The following is a 17,356-nucleotide window of genomic DNA, read 5'->3' as shown; positions in this document are numbered from 1 at the left end:
GAAATTGCTTGGCCAAGGACTGCCTCTTGGAAAATTTTCTTCTACAAAATTTATTTCAGAGAAACATACTACTGGTTTGATTCTTTAGTTATACACTGGGAAATTTGCTTCAATATTTTTAAACATATAGGAAAAGTGCTCCATATGTGATCAAACAGATCAACTTGAATTAGAATGATGAACATAATTTACTCCCACATTTGTGGATGGCATGTAGGTCTGCCTTCCTTGAGTCTGTTTTCATTGAGGTGGGCTATCAAGGCCAGATGATACCCAGCCAGCGTTGTCTTTGAGTACAGCAAGCATACAGGTGGAGTGGCTAAGGCAAAAGGGGAACAAGATACAGGGGCAGTTCCTCTATTTCTGGGTTTCCAGTCATCCATGCCAGGAAGAACAAGGTAGCTGAACTCTGAGAAAGCTCCAGAGCCTTGCCGCAGGGGGTGCATTTGCAGAGGAACAAGAGAATTTAATGAAGGTCAGAAAATGCAAGCCAGAGAGAAGATGAGGTACAGGTGAATCAGAGCCTAGTTCAGCAACATCTGACTGGGGTTTCCTCTTGGGTATGAGGCTCAGGGGTCATTCTTAAAGTTATGCTAAACAGTCTGGGAAACTGTGGGTCCTCTGGGGATGCTTGTTAGACATGCAGAGATCTAGGTCTATCTCTTAGAGATTCAGATTCAGTAGGTCTGAGGTGGGCTTTTGGAATCTCTATGTTTACAAGTGCTCCAGGTGAGTTTTATGATGTAATTTTGGGAAACACTCTCTTGCTAGACTATATTTATTTTGTTGGATGGAGTTCTGTGTTGGCTGGCTCCCTAGGGGTCCAGTAAGTGGTGCATAGTGAACCACTGAATCATAGTAATATTAAATCCATGGGTATAATAATTCCACTGATACTTTCTAAAGAGGTCATTTCAATGTGTCCCTCAGTGAATTGTCCTAGAATAGTTTTTGAGCCCACTTGAAATTTGGTAGATGAACTTGGTTTGATTAAAGTCAGGAAAGATGGCATCTCTGAACTCATTGTCTTTTCATCTTCCAAAATGTCTTTTAGAATATTGACGTACATATATTAGCAAATCACAGAGTGACTATTAGCAACTCACAGAGTGACTATTAGCTGTGAAATGAAACAGGAATCCTAGGCCTTGGATTTACCTTATAGACATAAATCTTCTAAATATGCATAGTCTAAAATAACGTATGCCATGGTCAAAAGAAAATGTTAAATGGAAAATAAAACTCTTAGGTTCCTGTACACTGGTGGTGGATAACTTGTGCATGGGAGGAACTTGAAAAACACTGGAAGATTTCCAGTACACTGGTCAGTGGAAATTTTATGGTTCAGTACAATGTTTGTGTCTTAGATAGGACTAGCTGGCTACACAGGTGTCTGAAGGAAACCTTCTAGCCTTAGCAGAATGGGGCTTATTTTAAGAGTATAGCTGTTGGCAGGGATGCCTGGGTGGCTCAGTTGGTTAAGTGTCTGCCTTCGGCTCAGGTCATGATCTCGGGGTCCTGGGATTGAGTTCTGCATCGGGCTCCCTGCTCAGCGGGGAGTCTGCTTCTCCCTCTGCCTGCAGCTCCCCCTGCTTGTGCTCTCTCTCTCTCAAATAAATAAAATCTTTTTTTAATTTTTATTTTTAAAGAAAAAGAGTATAGCGGTTGGCAGGCCCAAGAACAAGAGAGCAGCTGGGCCTCAGAGAGATAACAGAACTAGGGAACAAACGGGAAGCAGCACAGACCTAAGGGGTGCTTCTGTGTGCATATCTGCTGCTTCCCTATCTATGTACAGACCGATTTCTCTGTACTGCTGTCCACTTTGTAGAAAAATGGCTACCCGATCACACCCAAGTTTACACATTACAGTTCCAGCCTCCTAGAGACATTGCCTTGGCTGTTCTCATGGTTCCTATTCCAGACCCACAGGAGGGGAGGTCTGATTGGCCTGGCTTGAGTCAACGTACATCCCTGGGTTCATGGTAAACACAAGGCTGCCAGAGTCCATGTTTCTGGAGGTAGGGAATGGAATGTGGGTATGTGATCCATGAGAAAAGAGGATCCTTGTGAGATGATCTGCTCGCCCCAGAATACAGCTACTGTGATAGATATTGTTGAAGATTTTTGTGGTTATTTTTTTCAGTGGGGCTTGACTGTATTGCTCCATTAAGATATTAGCGTGGTTGCAGTATCTTATTATGATGCTGCTTCCCTTCTGCGCTTTTACACAAGCCAACAGATTTAGTTTTTCCTACCCATCTCCACCTGACTAACCTTTATTCATGTTCACTTTCAGATTAAATGACTCTTGTCAGGAGAAGAACTCATCAGTCATTTATCTTTATCTTAATCTTCCCCTCCCACCTCCCCCATCCCTGATCAGACCAAGTTTTTTGGCCTGAAGGAGGGAAGGAAAGAGAGTTTAGAAAATGTGTATGTCCTTGAAAACAGGCTCTAGGCTCTGTACTCCCTACCTAATTTATATAAGTTTCTGTGTTAATGCCTGTATATAATAAAATGGAGCAAAATAGGGGCTGGAATAAATACACAATGACTATAATACGATGCAAAATAAAAGTTCCTGAAGAACAGCTTAGGGAGAGATAACATTAGGATCTAGGATCATAAAAGACTTTATGAAGGAGATTTCACTTGAGACTTGCTGTGAAATAGAGGTTGAATTTCTGGAGGATGAGATGGCCCTGGAGAGAGGATTCTAGGTACAGAGGTCAGAATAAAGAGGAACATGGGTGTAGCAAAATTCACGGTGTGCAAAACTCATTTCATCAGAACAGAGGGCAAAAGTACATTAGGAGCTTAATCTACAGAGGGTCACTTAGTTCATGTCTTCAGATGGGTAGAGTGAAGAAATTAGGCTGAATTCCATTGTCATTGGGGAACCACTGACAGATTTTGGACAGAGGAATTATTAGAATGTAAGCTCCATGAAGTCAAAAACCCATGTGTCTTTTTCTTTGAATCTTTAGTGTCTAATGTAGTATCTGGCATAGAGAATTTGTGCTTAATATTCATGACTCCTCAAAGGATCAGAACTACATTTTATTTTTTTTTAAGATTTATTTATTTGAGAGAGAGAGCAAGTGGGGTTGAGGGGCAGAGGAAGAGAGAGAGAGAGAGAGTCTCAAGCAGACTCCTCACTGAGCACAGAGCCTGACACAGGGCTCCATCTCATGACCCTGAGATCACCACCTGAGCAGAAACCAAGAGTTGGTCGGTTAACCCACTTTGCTGGCCAGGCACCCCCAGAACTATATTTTAGCAACATTAACCTAGCAGGTACCATATAGAGTGAGTTACAGGGGAATACCAGGAGCCGCGAGACCAATTTAGAAGTAAATACAGTAATTCAGGTGAGAATTAATGAAGGCTTCTCAGCTAGAACAGAAAGGATGAAGGCTGACTGGTATTACACTGTAAAAGTAGAATGTGAAGGACAGACCGACACAAGAGAGGGAAGAGACCCTTTCAAGGAATAGATTCCCAAAAGAGACTGCAGACCAAACAAAACCTACAAATTATGGTTTGATGAGAGAAAAATATGAAGTATTTCGTTCCCCTTTTTAAAAAAAGATTTGTCTGTTTAGAGGGGGGAGGGGCAGAAGGAGAAGGAGAGAGATTCCCAAGCAGACTCCCTGCTGAGCGCAGAGGCAACGACCCTGAGACCATGACCTAGCCAAAACCAAGAGTCAGACGCTAACTGCTTAACTGACTGCACCGCCCAGGCACCCCAGTTCCCCCTGTATTTTAAATTAAAAGTTGGGAACATTAAACCCAAATCAATCAGAAGAGATCTTTTAAAAAGGGGGTGGGGGGATGGGTTAGCCCAGTGATGGGTATTAAAGAGGGCATGTACTGAATGGAGCACTGGGTGTTATACGCAAAAAATGAATCATGGAACACTCCATCAAAAACTAATGATGTAATGTATGGGGATTAACATAACAATAAAAAAAGATGCAAAAAAATATATATATATATTTCAAGATCAGCTTCTCTTCCATCCCTGTGTCATACAGGGAGGCTCTCTTTTGATGTTGCATATATGATGTTAGGCCTGAGCTTTATCCTAAAATTCTTTCGTACATGTGCCCTTTTTGTATTTTTCCCCTCCTCTTTTCACCTAAGAGAAATAGGAAGAGAGGGGAGTAGAGGGTCAGGTAGCACACAGTTGTAAAGAAAAACATAACAAAAACTGTCCGCTAACAAAACTTCCTATGAGCAGAAGGAAATTAAAAGTTAGAACTGGCCTACAGTTTCCTTTCTTCAAAAACAAACAAAAAGAAACAATGAAAAAGGAAAAAAGAAAGTTTGTGGAAAAAATTAGCAAGGAAATACCCGCCATGTTTATAAGGGTATATAGCTTGTATACTTTGTGAGGATAACCTTCATGAACTTAGCCCTGTAGGGCTCTTTCTGTCACTGATTCTCATCTTTCCCCATCATAAAATCCTGTTCACATTAATGTGCTGTGATTTATCTTCTTCCAAAGTCTCTTGTGCTTAGAAAAGAAGACCTAAATTAGCCAGGAAAGCACTTATTATGGACTTATCGTGAGCCCTTTGCTAGGTACTGGTGATGTGGATGGAGTCTTATGAATTGTTTATGTTTCCTGTGCTTGAGAAATTTATCATCCTGGTTGAGGAACCAGGCCATCTGTATATATAATATATATGTATAATATTACAAAGCATATGCCAAGTGCCAAATAAGCCTGATTTCATAGTGTTTGTTTCATAAATGGATCAAAACCACCAGTCAGGTACACTGCACCACTTAAGTGGATTTAATTTATCATTTTCTTCTCCTTAAGGAAAACACTTAAGGATTTCCTAAAGATCTCATTGAGAGAGAAAATCATGTTTGACAAATTAAATAGAATACAATTATTAATAGCTTACAGTTGCTATAAATTGATCTCAAATGCTTGGTACTTGAATAATGAAACAGGTTCTTTGATTTATGTTGTAACTCCATTGCCAAGTGTTTCCATAGTTACAGTGTTCTTTGTGCGAGGTTCCCAAGCTGGTTGTGTTAGATAGTCTCAAATTGCCCATTTTCTCAGATTGCATATTTGCAGTCTTTAACACTGGGAAGAATTTAGTAGTTGTGGTAAGGATTCATAGTGATCTTTTAAAACATTCAAAACAGGGAAGGTAGAGTGATTAAAATATAGCACTTCCTTTGGAAATGAGTACAATAAGACAATTTAAACACACACATCTTCAGGAGAAAATTGCAGTTATTCATCTCTCTGGTAATTCAGAGAAGGCTTCTGCAGCATTCTGTCTCTGATAAAAAAGTATCTTGAGCTGACTGTTGTGGCTAAATATTGTATATGCTGAAATATAGTTATGTATCAAAATATAAAATCTGACTATTATACACATAATTAACATTAGTATAACATATATGGGGCATCTAAACAGAATAGTACTCACAAAGTATTTTATTTATATCATCTCGATAATTTCATGGGTGAGTGTTCTCAAGCACTAAGTAATTTGCTTCTGGCCTGGAGCTCATAAATGGGATGTAAAATAGTACCCTCATGTATCTGACATTCACCAATACCACAAATTTTCAGATTCCTAGCATTGTCGTAGTCTGCCTTTTGTCTGAACTTCACAATAGCCAAGCTTAAAATGGGGACTGGCTGGAGTGGAATTTCCCTGAATCACAGATTTGGTTCAAGTGAGTGAGAAAAGTGAGCATACATGTAAGTATGTGCGCGCACACACACTCAGGCACATACTTCTGAGGAACACAGTGTTGGAGGTTTTTGCTGTGTTCTTTCTTTTAAGATAAAAGAAAGGGTGGAAAACAAAATTTTATTAGGCTCTTATGCCTCCTCAGCTGCTTTTTCCTCTCTTCAGCCTTATGCACTTCTGATGTCTTGACTTACTGGGCTATATGCACTGTGGACATCCTCCAGTGAGCTTCTTGTTATTCTTACTTCCCAATTCTTTTCCTTTTGCTTGCTCTGATTGCTGAAAGCCAGTCAAATAAAATGCTACCTGTTAGAAAATGATCAGCTGTTCAAAGGATAGCTGGCATGCCTGTTTATCTCCTGGGATCTCATATTACAAGGAGTGGTCAGTTCTACATTCTGCATAAACTCAAACTTTGTAATAGTTTTACATAGGGGTTGTTGTTGTTGTTGTTTACATTTAAGAATGGACTCCTGGTTTCTTTTGGGGTGATGAAAATGTTCTAAAATTGATCATGGTAATGTTTGTACAACTTTGTGAATACACTACAAACTATTTGTGTACTTTAAATGGGTGAATTTTATGGTGTGTGAATTATTTCCCAATGAAGTTGTTTAAAAAAATGGTTAGATTCTTGTCTGTCTTGTCAACTAGAACATAGGTAACTTCCTTGAAGAACAGGTTCTAGCTCTGTCTTCTCCAAACCCTCAGCATCCATCATAAAAACTAGCACAGGGGCACCTGGGTGGCTCAGTTGTTAAGTGTCTGCCTTTGGCTCAGGTCATGATCCCAGGGTCCTGGGATCGAGCCCCGCATCGGGCTCCCTGCTCCGCGGGGAGCCTGCTTCTCCCTCTCCCACTCTCCCTGCTTATGTTCCCTCTCTCACTGTGTCTCTCTCTGTTAAATAAATAAATAAAATCTTTAAAAATAAAATAAAATAAAATAAAATAAAATAAAATCTAGCACATAGGGGTGCCTGGCTGACTCAGTCGGTAGAGCATGTAACTTGTGATCTCAGGGTTGTGGGTTTGAGCCCCCCTGCCGTTGGATATAGAGATTACATAAAAATAAAATCTTAAAAAAAATAAAAAAAAAACCAAACCCAACTAGCACATAGATGTTCACCAAATGCTGAATAATGAATGAATCCCTAAGTAAGTGCTATGTAACGTCCAGGACAGAATTCTCAAATAGTGTGATTCACCATACAGGAATCACTTCAATTACAGCCATGCTTCAACTCCATGTAAATATTGGACTCCCAATTTTTATCTTATTTGTACATTCAAAAAAGTTTGAAAATTGCTGGCCTGGAATACTGAGTTTTTTGGTTTTTTTTTTTTAAAGATTTTATTTATTTATTTGACATAGAGAGAAAAAGCACAAGTAGGCAGAGAGGCAGGCAGAGAGGGAGAGGGAGAAGCAGGCTCTCCACTGAGCAGGGAGCCGGACGTGGGGCCCGATCCCAGGACCCAGGGATCATGACCTGAGCCGAAAGCAGCCGCTTAACCGACTGAGCCACCCAGGCGCCCCTGGAATACTGAGTTTTATTCCTAAACACAATTGACTCCTCCTCCAGTGTTTAGGATGGTAATAATGACGTGATGATGAAGCTAATATTTATTGAGCCCTTTCTAGTCAAAGCTTTTTAAATATATATTAACTCATTTAATCCTCACAAAAATTTGGTATAGGTTCTATTGTTATTCCCACTTTTCAAATGAGAAAATCGAGGAAAAGTAACCTGCATGAGGTCATGCAGGTAGTAAGTGGTAGAGCCAAAGTTCAATATGGCTCCAAAACGGGCACCTTTTTTTTGGTTAATAGATTTTAGTTTTTGGAGCAGTTTTAGTTTACAGCAACATTGAGTGGAAGGCACAGAGTTCCCCTGTACCACCTCCCCTGCTGCCCATGCATAGCCTCCCCCATTATGAACATCCCTGACCAGAGGGGTACACTTGTTAGTTGATGAAACAACATTGATACATCATAGTCACCCAGAGTCCATAGATGACATTAGGGTTCGCTCTTGGTGTTGTAAATTCTATGGTTTTGGACAAACATATAATGACATGTATCCACCACTGTAGTGTTATACAAAACAGTTTGATTACCTTAAAAATCCAGTGTGCTCCACCTAAAAGCCCACACTTTGAGCTAGTGTACTGGGTTGTCCCTTAATGTTTAGTTTCATATTTCAAAACTGCCTTCCCTGTTTTCCCCTCTGCTCTCATAGCATATGTTGACCGCACTGCTCTTAAATTTTTATCTTATATTGTTTTTAACTGGTATATTGCTGAGCTTTCTGTGAATCCTACTTATTCTACTTGATTCTAAAACCTATGAGGGTTGGGACTAGCTCTTTGATCTCTTTCTAACCCTGACCCTGTGTGGCCTCTTATATTATCAAAACCGTGAATGGTGATCTTGTACAGTGAATGGAAATCCTCTCCATAGTAGTACTCTGTTAAGGCCAGTATCCCTTTCACAATGCAGCTGTTTCATAAAATATATAATTACTGTTTGTTTTAATGGCAGTCTCGCTTTTCTCCCTCATCCTTGACAGTTCTACCCTTTAAATATCTCCATGTTCTATCAAGAGGCCAATCCCCCTTTTTAAAATGTGTGGTAAAATATACATAACATAAAATTTACCATTGTAATCATTTTAAAATACACAATTCAGTGCCATTAAGCACATTTACCATACTGTGCAACCATCACCACTATCTAGCCCCAGGACATTTTCATCACCCTATAAGGAAGCGCCACATCTATTAAGCAGTCGTTCCCTGTTCTATCCTCACAGCCCCAGGAAACCACTAATCTGCCTTCTGTCTCTATGGATTTACCTAACCTGGATATTTTATATAGATGAAATCATGTAATACGTGGACTTTGGTGTTGGCATCTTTCACTTGGCATAAAGTTTTCAAGGCTCATCCATGTTGTAGCATGTAGTGCTTCATTCCTTTTAATAGCTGATCAATATTCCATTGTATGGATTTACCGCATTTCGTTTTTCCATTGATCTGTTGATAAACATTTGGGTTTCCACATTTTGGCTATTGTAAATAAAGCTGCTACAAGCCTTCATGGACAAGTATTTGTTTGATACCTGTTTTTAGTTCTTTTGCATGTATATCTAGGAGTGGAATTACTATATCATATGATAATTTTATATTTAGCTTATTGGGTAACCTCCAATATTCCTTTTATAATGTTATATTGTATAACACATACAGATAGTACTAAACGTATTGCAATTAAACACCTTCCTTTCTGTCTTTTCCATAGCAAACTGGTCAGCAGGTCCTCTCAGTTCTACCTTCTAAACCCCTCTTTTCAATTTCCACTGAAATCATCAGACTCAGTATAGCTGACCTAACCACTTCCTAATTATGTGACTTGAGCAAGTTATTTTTTTTAAAGACTTTATTTATTTATTTGACAGAGAGAGAGAGAGACAGCGAGAGAGGGAACACAGGGGGAGTGGGAGAGGGAGAAGCAGGCTTCCCGCAGAGCAGGGAGCCCGATGCGGGGCTTGATCCCAGGACCCCGGGATCATGACCTGAGCTGAAGGTAGACGCTTAATGACTGAGCCACCCAGGCGCCCCTTGAGCAAGTTATTTAACCAGAGTCTCAGGTTTATTATGAATCAAATTGGGGAATAATCTCTATGTGGAGTTGTTATAATAATTAAGTGAGGTAGTACATATAAAGCTCTTAGCTCTGTGCTGGTACACGAGGGCTCAATAAATCTAGCTATTATTAATAGTCTTCTAACTTGTCTCTCTTCCCCACATTTGCTTTCCTCAAATACATTAGCCATACTGCTGCTAGAATAATTTCTCTAAAATAAAAATTTGAGCATGTTGCTTCCCCACGTTTTTTTCCAGCTTCATTGAGGTATAATTGACAACTACTACTACATCCTCTTATAACTCCAAGCCTACAGGATAAAGTCCCAACTCCTTAGCTTGATCCAAGGCTCTCTTACTTGGCTTCTCATGTCCTGTGAGGCCCTTTATATTTTCAAGACCAGTATCTGCATACCCACCATCCACAGGGTTGCCATCATGTCAGGTCATATGTTTACTCTTCTGTTTTTTTATTTAATTTTTTTTAAAGATTTTTATTTATTTATTTGACAGAGAGAGATACAGTGAGAGGGGGAACACAACCAGGGGGAGTGGGAGAGAGAGAAGCAGGCTCCCCGCGGAGCAGGGAGCCCGATGTGGGGCTTGATCCCAGGACCCTGGGATCATGACCTGAGCCGAAGGCAGACGCTTAACGACTGAGCCACCCAGGTGCCCCTTTATTTAATTTTCTATTTTGGCCTCTAAGGAGTTCCCTTTTTTCTTGAAAACTTAGCTATGTATTTAAAAGGGTATTTGCTATATTGTACTCTGAGTTTCTTTGAGTTTGGTTGGGAAAGGCTTTTCAGGTTATTTGGTCCACCCTATGAACAGAAATAAAAAGTCCTTTTTTAAGTTCTAATCTCATTTCCTATCTTTCTTATTCGCCTCTCATTTAGAACAACTCTAGGGCTAGAATTAGATTCAGTTCATCTTTATATTCCTAGGGTCTGGGACAGAGTGCTAATATAATATCTGTTTAATGAATTAATATTCTGCAGGCTACAATATTTATTTGGAGTACTTGTTCACTTTTAAAAACTCAAAACAAACTGATGACTACAGTTGTTAAATAAGAATCTATATAAATGGCAGCTGTTGAGTGAAGTTTGTGCATATGGGAATATTTCCCTGTGGCCATATTAGATTTCCATGGGTAATCGCTTTATGCTCAGATCACAGGCATTGATGTATCCTGGTCCCTGGTTTACACATGCTGCTTCCTCAGATTGTGTACTGTAGCCACAGTCTTTGAGCAGAATTATAAATATAATTCCCGTGGGAATGATGACCTTGGAGTTTTGGAACTCTGGGAAGTATTCTTAGAGTTGCTGTCGATTATTCACTGAGACATAACGACAATTAAATGAACGTCTTACATTTCTGTGGTTCTTTTAAAGGAACAACTTTATTGAGACATAACACATACCCTATGATTCACCTATTTAAAGCATAAAATTCAGCAGCTTTTAGTACATTCACTGAGTTGTGCAGCCATCACCACAATCACATTTAGCACGTTTTTATTATCACCAAAAGAAACCTTGTACCCATTTCTAGTCAGTTCTCAGACTGCTCTTCCCTTTCTGTCTCTTTAGATTTGCCTATTCTGGGCATTTCATGTAAATGGAGTCATGCAATATGTGGCCTTCTGTGTCTGGCTTGTTTTACCTAGGATAATGTATGTAAGATTCATCCACATTGTAGCATGTATCAGTACTTCATTCATTGTTATGTCTTAATAATATTCCATTGGATGGATAGCCCACATTTTGTTGATCCATTCATCAGTTGATGTCTATTTAAATTGTTTCTATGTTCTGGCTGTTATGAATAATGTTACTATGAATATTGTGCACAAGTGTTTGTGTGGATACATATTTTTATTTCTCTTGAGTATATACTTATGAGTGGAATTGCTGGATCATATAGTACCTCTATGTTTAATCATTAGGAACTGCCAGTCTCTTTTTCCATAATTCTTTTAACTTAAGAAAAAAATAGTTATATCCACTCATTTATCTTTATAATATGCTCAGATTTAGAGGAATTTAGAAAATTGTTGATATTTAGAAGAATTGTCCTCTCCATTTAGGAATGAGAAAATCAGGGAATGGGAAATTGAAATTGTTTGCCTGAGGTCACACAGTTCATAAGAGGCATGTCTCCTAACACCTGTAGTGGGCATCTTTCTTTTTGAGCTTCTAGCCATCATATGTATCCAGCTGCAGATATAAGGTGGGGAAAATATGGCTGAATAGCAGTGCACTAAAAATATTAGGAAGTATAAATCTTATAAGTTAATGTGATCTTAGTTGTATTAATAGAAACATCCAAATGGATGTTTGGAACAAGGAGGATATAATCCTTCTATTCTTTTTTTTTTTAATTTTTAAAACAATTTTTATTTTAAAAGTTTAAAAATAAACTATTTTAGTGAAGTGTAATAGAGTAAAATAAACAAATCATAAGTATAAATCGCTAAATTTTGACAACCCATATCAAGACATCTGTCTCCTTGCAACTAATTCTTAGCACTTAACTATCCCATGGCTAAAATGTTGGTTTCTGTCTGGGATGTTATACTTTCAGATAGGCACTGAAAGGCTGGAGTTTGTTCAGAGAAGAACAACCAATGAAATTATTAAACACTATGATACAGGAATGAAGGTTAACGAGTGATTAGCCTAGAGAAGGGAGAAAACTTACAGGAATGTGATAGTTTCTTCCAGTATTAGAAGATCTATCATGTGGAGCATGTAGAAAAAAGTTTAGGTCTGCTGTCTTGCCCCAGAGGGAAGAAGCGGGAAGTTGCAAGGAGATAGATTTGTTTCAACATTTATATCTGAATTCATATCAGAATAATATGTGAAAATTGGAGTTAGTTGAAAATAAATTGGGCTGCCTTGGGAGCTCTCAGAATTTTCTATCAATAACAGTAGCCAAACAGGAGCAAGATGACAGCTAGTAGGGGATTCTGTAATGGTTATTCAGGCATCCTAAGGTTGCCTTATATGATTTTTGAGGTCTCTTTCAACCATGAGAAACTAATTCTTTGAAGTCTAGAGAAAACAAAGGTGGAGGAGATTACAGTTTGCAGAACAGTGGGTATGTATAATGTAAGGATGAGTGTATTATTATCCTCTTAACATTTGGTAGCCAAGTCAAAATTTGAGAGTGGTGAGGGACCTCACTGATTACTTTGTCTATGACCTTCATTCTATAGACAGGGACATGCAGATACAGATGTTATTCACCTTGCCCAGCGTCAAATACCCAATTACTGGCGGAGTCTGGATTAGAATCCATATCGCTTTAAAACAGAAGAATGATTCCTTTTAACAATTAAGAGAAAATACAAACAACTTGCTGGATAGAAATGCTGACAAATCCAAGACTAGGTTATGACTAGAGGCTTCATGTATTATTAATGAAAGCTAGATATGTTTAGGATGTCTTTCTAACCTTTAGAGGACAAAATCAAAGAGCGTGAATGACAAGCTTTACCACAAAACTTACCCCAGTACCGCTGTCAGAGAGAAGATAATAAACTGAATGAACCATTGATTTGACACAGTATGGCCTTTTAAGCTGTGCTATGTCTTTACGTTTTTTTCTCTGTCTGCCTTTTGTCATTGTTTTTGAATGTTCTATTATTTTCATAGCTTGATCCCACCGATCTTGTTTTATTCCAGGTTCACCTTTATCTCAGCGTCTTTAATGTTTCAATTAGCAATAATCGCGCCTCGGATAAACCTCATTGGCTACGATACTGCCACGGTGCAAAGCTCAGCGTCTTTAATGTTTAACACAACAAATGCATTAAACAGTAAACCATTCAAGACTTCTCACCTCGATAACAGTAAAAATAGTAAAGCATTTAAGAACAATGAAATAAAAGCAGTGCGGAGGGGGGAACCTGGGCTGGGTTGAAGCTTGGCTAGAGGCATGTCAGCCTGTCATGAGGCCTGTGCAGGACTGCTGAGGTGGTCGGGTTGGACACAAATGTGCTAGACTGGGGATGTGGAGCCCTTCTGTCCTCAAAATTTAGGCACATAGCATGAAAATATTGTAACAACCAGTGACCATGTAAGACTGCCACGAGAAATGGAATCGAGCCTTGATCATTGTTTTGAATATTTTAAAAGGAGTTTATCACAGTGTTTTTCTCTCTTAAAATGGATGCTGTTTAGGGTACTGGGAGCATCTTATTTACTTCTCTTCTCGTTGGGATTGCATGTCTTAATCTTCCTCATGGCATCCTGAAGAGAGGATAGTTGAACATAGTTTGCACATTTCCAGTTCCCTTTCACTGTTTTATCATCACATGAAATATCCTGTGATATTTATATATGCCCACATAGGCCCCAAATTTTTTAAAAAAGGGCATTTTAATCTGTCTTTTAAAGCATATAATCAGAAAGTGTTTGAGACGTTTGTCATAAATTATGAGCATTTTCAGCGAGTCACTGACATAGTATCTTCAGCCACAAAAATCCTGTGAAATTCAGTTTCATAATTGCATCACACTCCTTTGGTACCATTGTTGGAGTCAGAATTCACTGGGGGAAACACTAACTTAACTGCCAAACTTTATCTCTTCTGCCTTCAGCACACCTGCAAAGTGCTTATCATAATGGGAATTATGCTTGTTCCAAGGAGAGGCTATACTTGTGAATTAACCAATTAGCCAGTGTTCCATATCTTATCTTTCATTCCCAAGCCTATGAATTTTCTTTCCAAGTACTGACACTTGTGAGCTTGTAAATTGAAATGTGTGTATTTCTTTGCTTGACATCTCATCACTGCATAATACGACCTTCAGCTATGCTTTCAGGAAGCGATTATATATGTCTGGGTTTTAAAAAATCTGCATACTGCATGTGGAAGCTGATTTTTAAAAATAAATTCTAAAAACCCTCCCATCTTAGAGTGTTTCTTGGCACATGAAACAAGGTAGTCTTCAACAGAAATAAAAGAACACTGGAATGAAATTTGTACGAAGCACGTTTCTGAAAAGTCAGCACATTTGGCTGTCAGTTATGGACAAAATCACCAGAGATAAAACACTGGTCCCTCCAGAGAGGAAGACTGATGGTTACATAGCAAGAATCCTGGCTGATCTACAGTAGTTCAGTATATGGAGTGGAGGGGATCTCACCACCAGAAAAGTCACCTGAGAGTACTTTTTAAAAATACATTTGTGATGTACTATATGTTGGCTAACTGAACATCATAATAAAAAGATAAAAAATGAAAATACATTTGTTTTTTGCCATTGCAGATTTATTCTTGATTAGTGGATAGAGTGTATTTGAAGATTCGCTGCAATGTTGAAACTCACTTTTCCTTTCTGTGTTCTGATGTGGACTAGTGGATAAAGGGGGACTTTATTTTATAGAGTTAACAGGAACAAGAAAAAACATTGCATGAAACTTTGGTCTTAAAAATGACCATTTATTGTTATGTTGTCCCCAAAGTGCCAAGAAAATTAAAGAATTTATGAGAAAAGCAGATTTCAGTGCAATTTTAAAGCCTATTGCTATTTCTTGGATCACGAAAGGCCTTAGGATATTGGTGTTGACGTTTTGGGTTCATTTTCCTTCCTCATTGTCCTCTGAGGCTGTGTATATGCAGCAGATGGACCAGACTGTGGCACAGCTGACCCATTAATTTTGACCATATTCATTATTAGAAATTTCCACTGGTTGTGTGGCAATTCACATCAGCCACAAAGATGGCCAAAATTAATGGATTTTTCAATACCCTATAGGCCATTCTTTTATGGCACAAAAACAAAGACAAAATGTCAGTTAAGAATTCTATTCGAGGAGGGATATAAATCAGCTTGAGCATAATTTTTGAGCATGTACTAGTAATTTGTTTATTAATCCTCTGAGTTCTTAAACCCAGAGAAAGAATCTCAAAGGATCTTAGTAAATGTGAAATGTATTAGTATAGGAATGGACCATAGTTTGTATGTGAAAGAATATAACTAGTGACTTTTTTGCATTTATTATCACTGGCTTATTGCTGGGTTTCACCTACCAGTCTCTTTGTTTCCTGGAACAGACGATCTCAGATCTCTTAAAGATCATAGTGCTCATTTGCTTTTCATGGTGTTAGGAGAGTGATCTTTGTGGTAACACATACTTTCCTCAGTTTGTAGTTGAGGATTTTAAGCAGTCAGTAAAGGCTGAAAATTAAAGGAGAGAAAAATCCAGAACAAGCTGTTCAAAACTAATCAGTAGGAAATTATGTAAACTTAATTAACTAGGGCATCCAGGGAAGGGCTATAGAGTATAATGAAATATTTTTGAAATGAGGCAAAGCAGCCAAACTAAAACAGGGTTAGTTGAAGTGTTTCCAAAAGGAAGGGAGGGAATATCCTCCCTGCATAGGGAGCACTGCTTGACCTTGTGCCTTATTTTTGGCTGTGAAACTCTGTGCCAGGGTTCTCAGGAGGGAGTGGGTATACAAGGAGAGTCTGGAGCTGAGTGAACAACAACAAAAAAAGGCACGTTCTGGCTTGAACTTTTTATTGGATGGTGTTCATGTAGTAAAATGGATTCTGAAATACAGACATTATGGTGTAGCTGCAAACCTCTGACCTCTCATTTACAAATGAGCCAAAATGATCAGTCAGGATTTAGGATAAATCTGTAAATATCGAGTCTAGGTATACTAGGTGGAGAAGGACTAAAGGTTCTCTCTTTAGTGTTCAGATTCAGTTCAATTTTTTAAATCCCTACTTACATACTTTATTTTTTAAAATTCTTAAAATTTTGGAGCACCTGGGTGGCTCAGTCAGTTAAGCATCTGCCTTTGGCTCAGGTCATGAACCCGGGGTCCTGGGATCGAGCCCCACATCGGGCTCCCTGCTCAGCGGGGGCCTGCTTCTCCTTCTCCCTCTGCAGCTCCCCCTGCTTGTGCTCTCTCTGTCAAATGAATGAATAAAATCTTAAAAAAAAACCACAACAATTCTTAGCATTTTAATTCCAGTTAATTAGCATACAGTGTTATATTAGTTTCAGGTATACAATACAGTGATTCAACAATTCCATACATCACCTGGTGCTCATCACAAGTGCCCCCCTTAATCCCCATTACCTATTTCACCCGTCGCCCCCCCATAACCATCCATTTGTTATCTATAGTTAAGAGTCTATTTCTTAATTTGTCTTTCTCTTTTTCACCTTTTTTCCCATTTGCTCACTTGTTTTGTTCCTTAAGTTCCACATCTGAGTGAAATCATATGGTATTTGTCTTTCTCTGACTGACTTATTTTGCTTAGCATTATGCTCTCTAGCTCCATCCATGTCGTTGCAAATGGCAAGATTTCCTTCTTTTTTATGGCTGAATAATATCCCATTTTATCTATGTGTGTGTGTGTGTGCACGTGTATATACACACCACATCTTCTTTTTTATTTTATTCTTTTTTTTTAAGAGAGAGAGAGAACATGGGGGGGAGGGGAGAGAGAGAAAGAGAATCTTAAGCAGGCTCCACACCCAGTGCAGAGCTCGGCATGGGACTCGATCTCATGACCTTGAGATTGTGACCTGAGGTGAAATCAAGAGTTGGATGCCTAACCGACTGAGCCACCCAGGCTCCCCCTCATCTTCTTTATCCATTCATCAATCAATGGATACTTGGGAAGCTTCCATAATTTGACTATTATAAATAATGCTACAATAAACATAGGGATGCATGTATCCCTGAATTAGCAATTTTTTATTCTTTGGTTAAGTACCCAGTAGTGTGATTGCTGGATCATAAAGTAGATCTGTTTTTAACTTGTTGAGGAAACTCCATACTGTTTTCCAAAGTTGCTGTACCAGTTTGCATTCCCACCAACAGTGCAAGAGAATTTGTTTTTCTCCACATCCTTGCCAACACTTTTTTGTGTTGTTGATTTTAGCCATTCTGACAGGTGTGAAGTGATATCTCACTGTAGTTTTCATCTGCATTTTCCTGATGATGAGTGAA

The 17,356-nt window shown here is 38.8% G+C and overlaps 1 protein-coding gene and 1 pseudogene across 6 annotated transcripts in view; one reads left to right on the top strand and one right to left on the bottom strand.

The window, feature by feature from the left end:
• The window catches only part of FRMD5 (FERM domain containing 5), a 238,294-nt gene that overhangs the window by 98,693 nt on the left and 122,245 nt on the right, over positions 1 to 17,356 (top strand). The gene's annotated exons all lie outside the window — the stretch shown is intronic.
• On the bottom strand, positions 13,084 to 13,157 carry LOC115941289 (U4 spliceosomal RNA; annotated as a pseudogene).

Source organism: Leptonychotes weddellii, chromosome 9, assembly GCF_054177405.1.
Source record: "Leptonychotes weddellii isolate Sample4059 chromosome 9, ASM5417740v2, whole genome shotgun sequence".
Lineage (NCBI taxonomy): Eukaryota > Metazoa > Chordata > Mammalia > Carnivora > Phocidae > Leptonychotes > Leptonychotes weddellii.
Note: the sequence above shows the minus strand (reverse complement) of the source record. Positions and strands in the feature narration are given on the sequence as shown.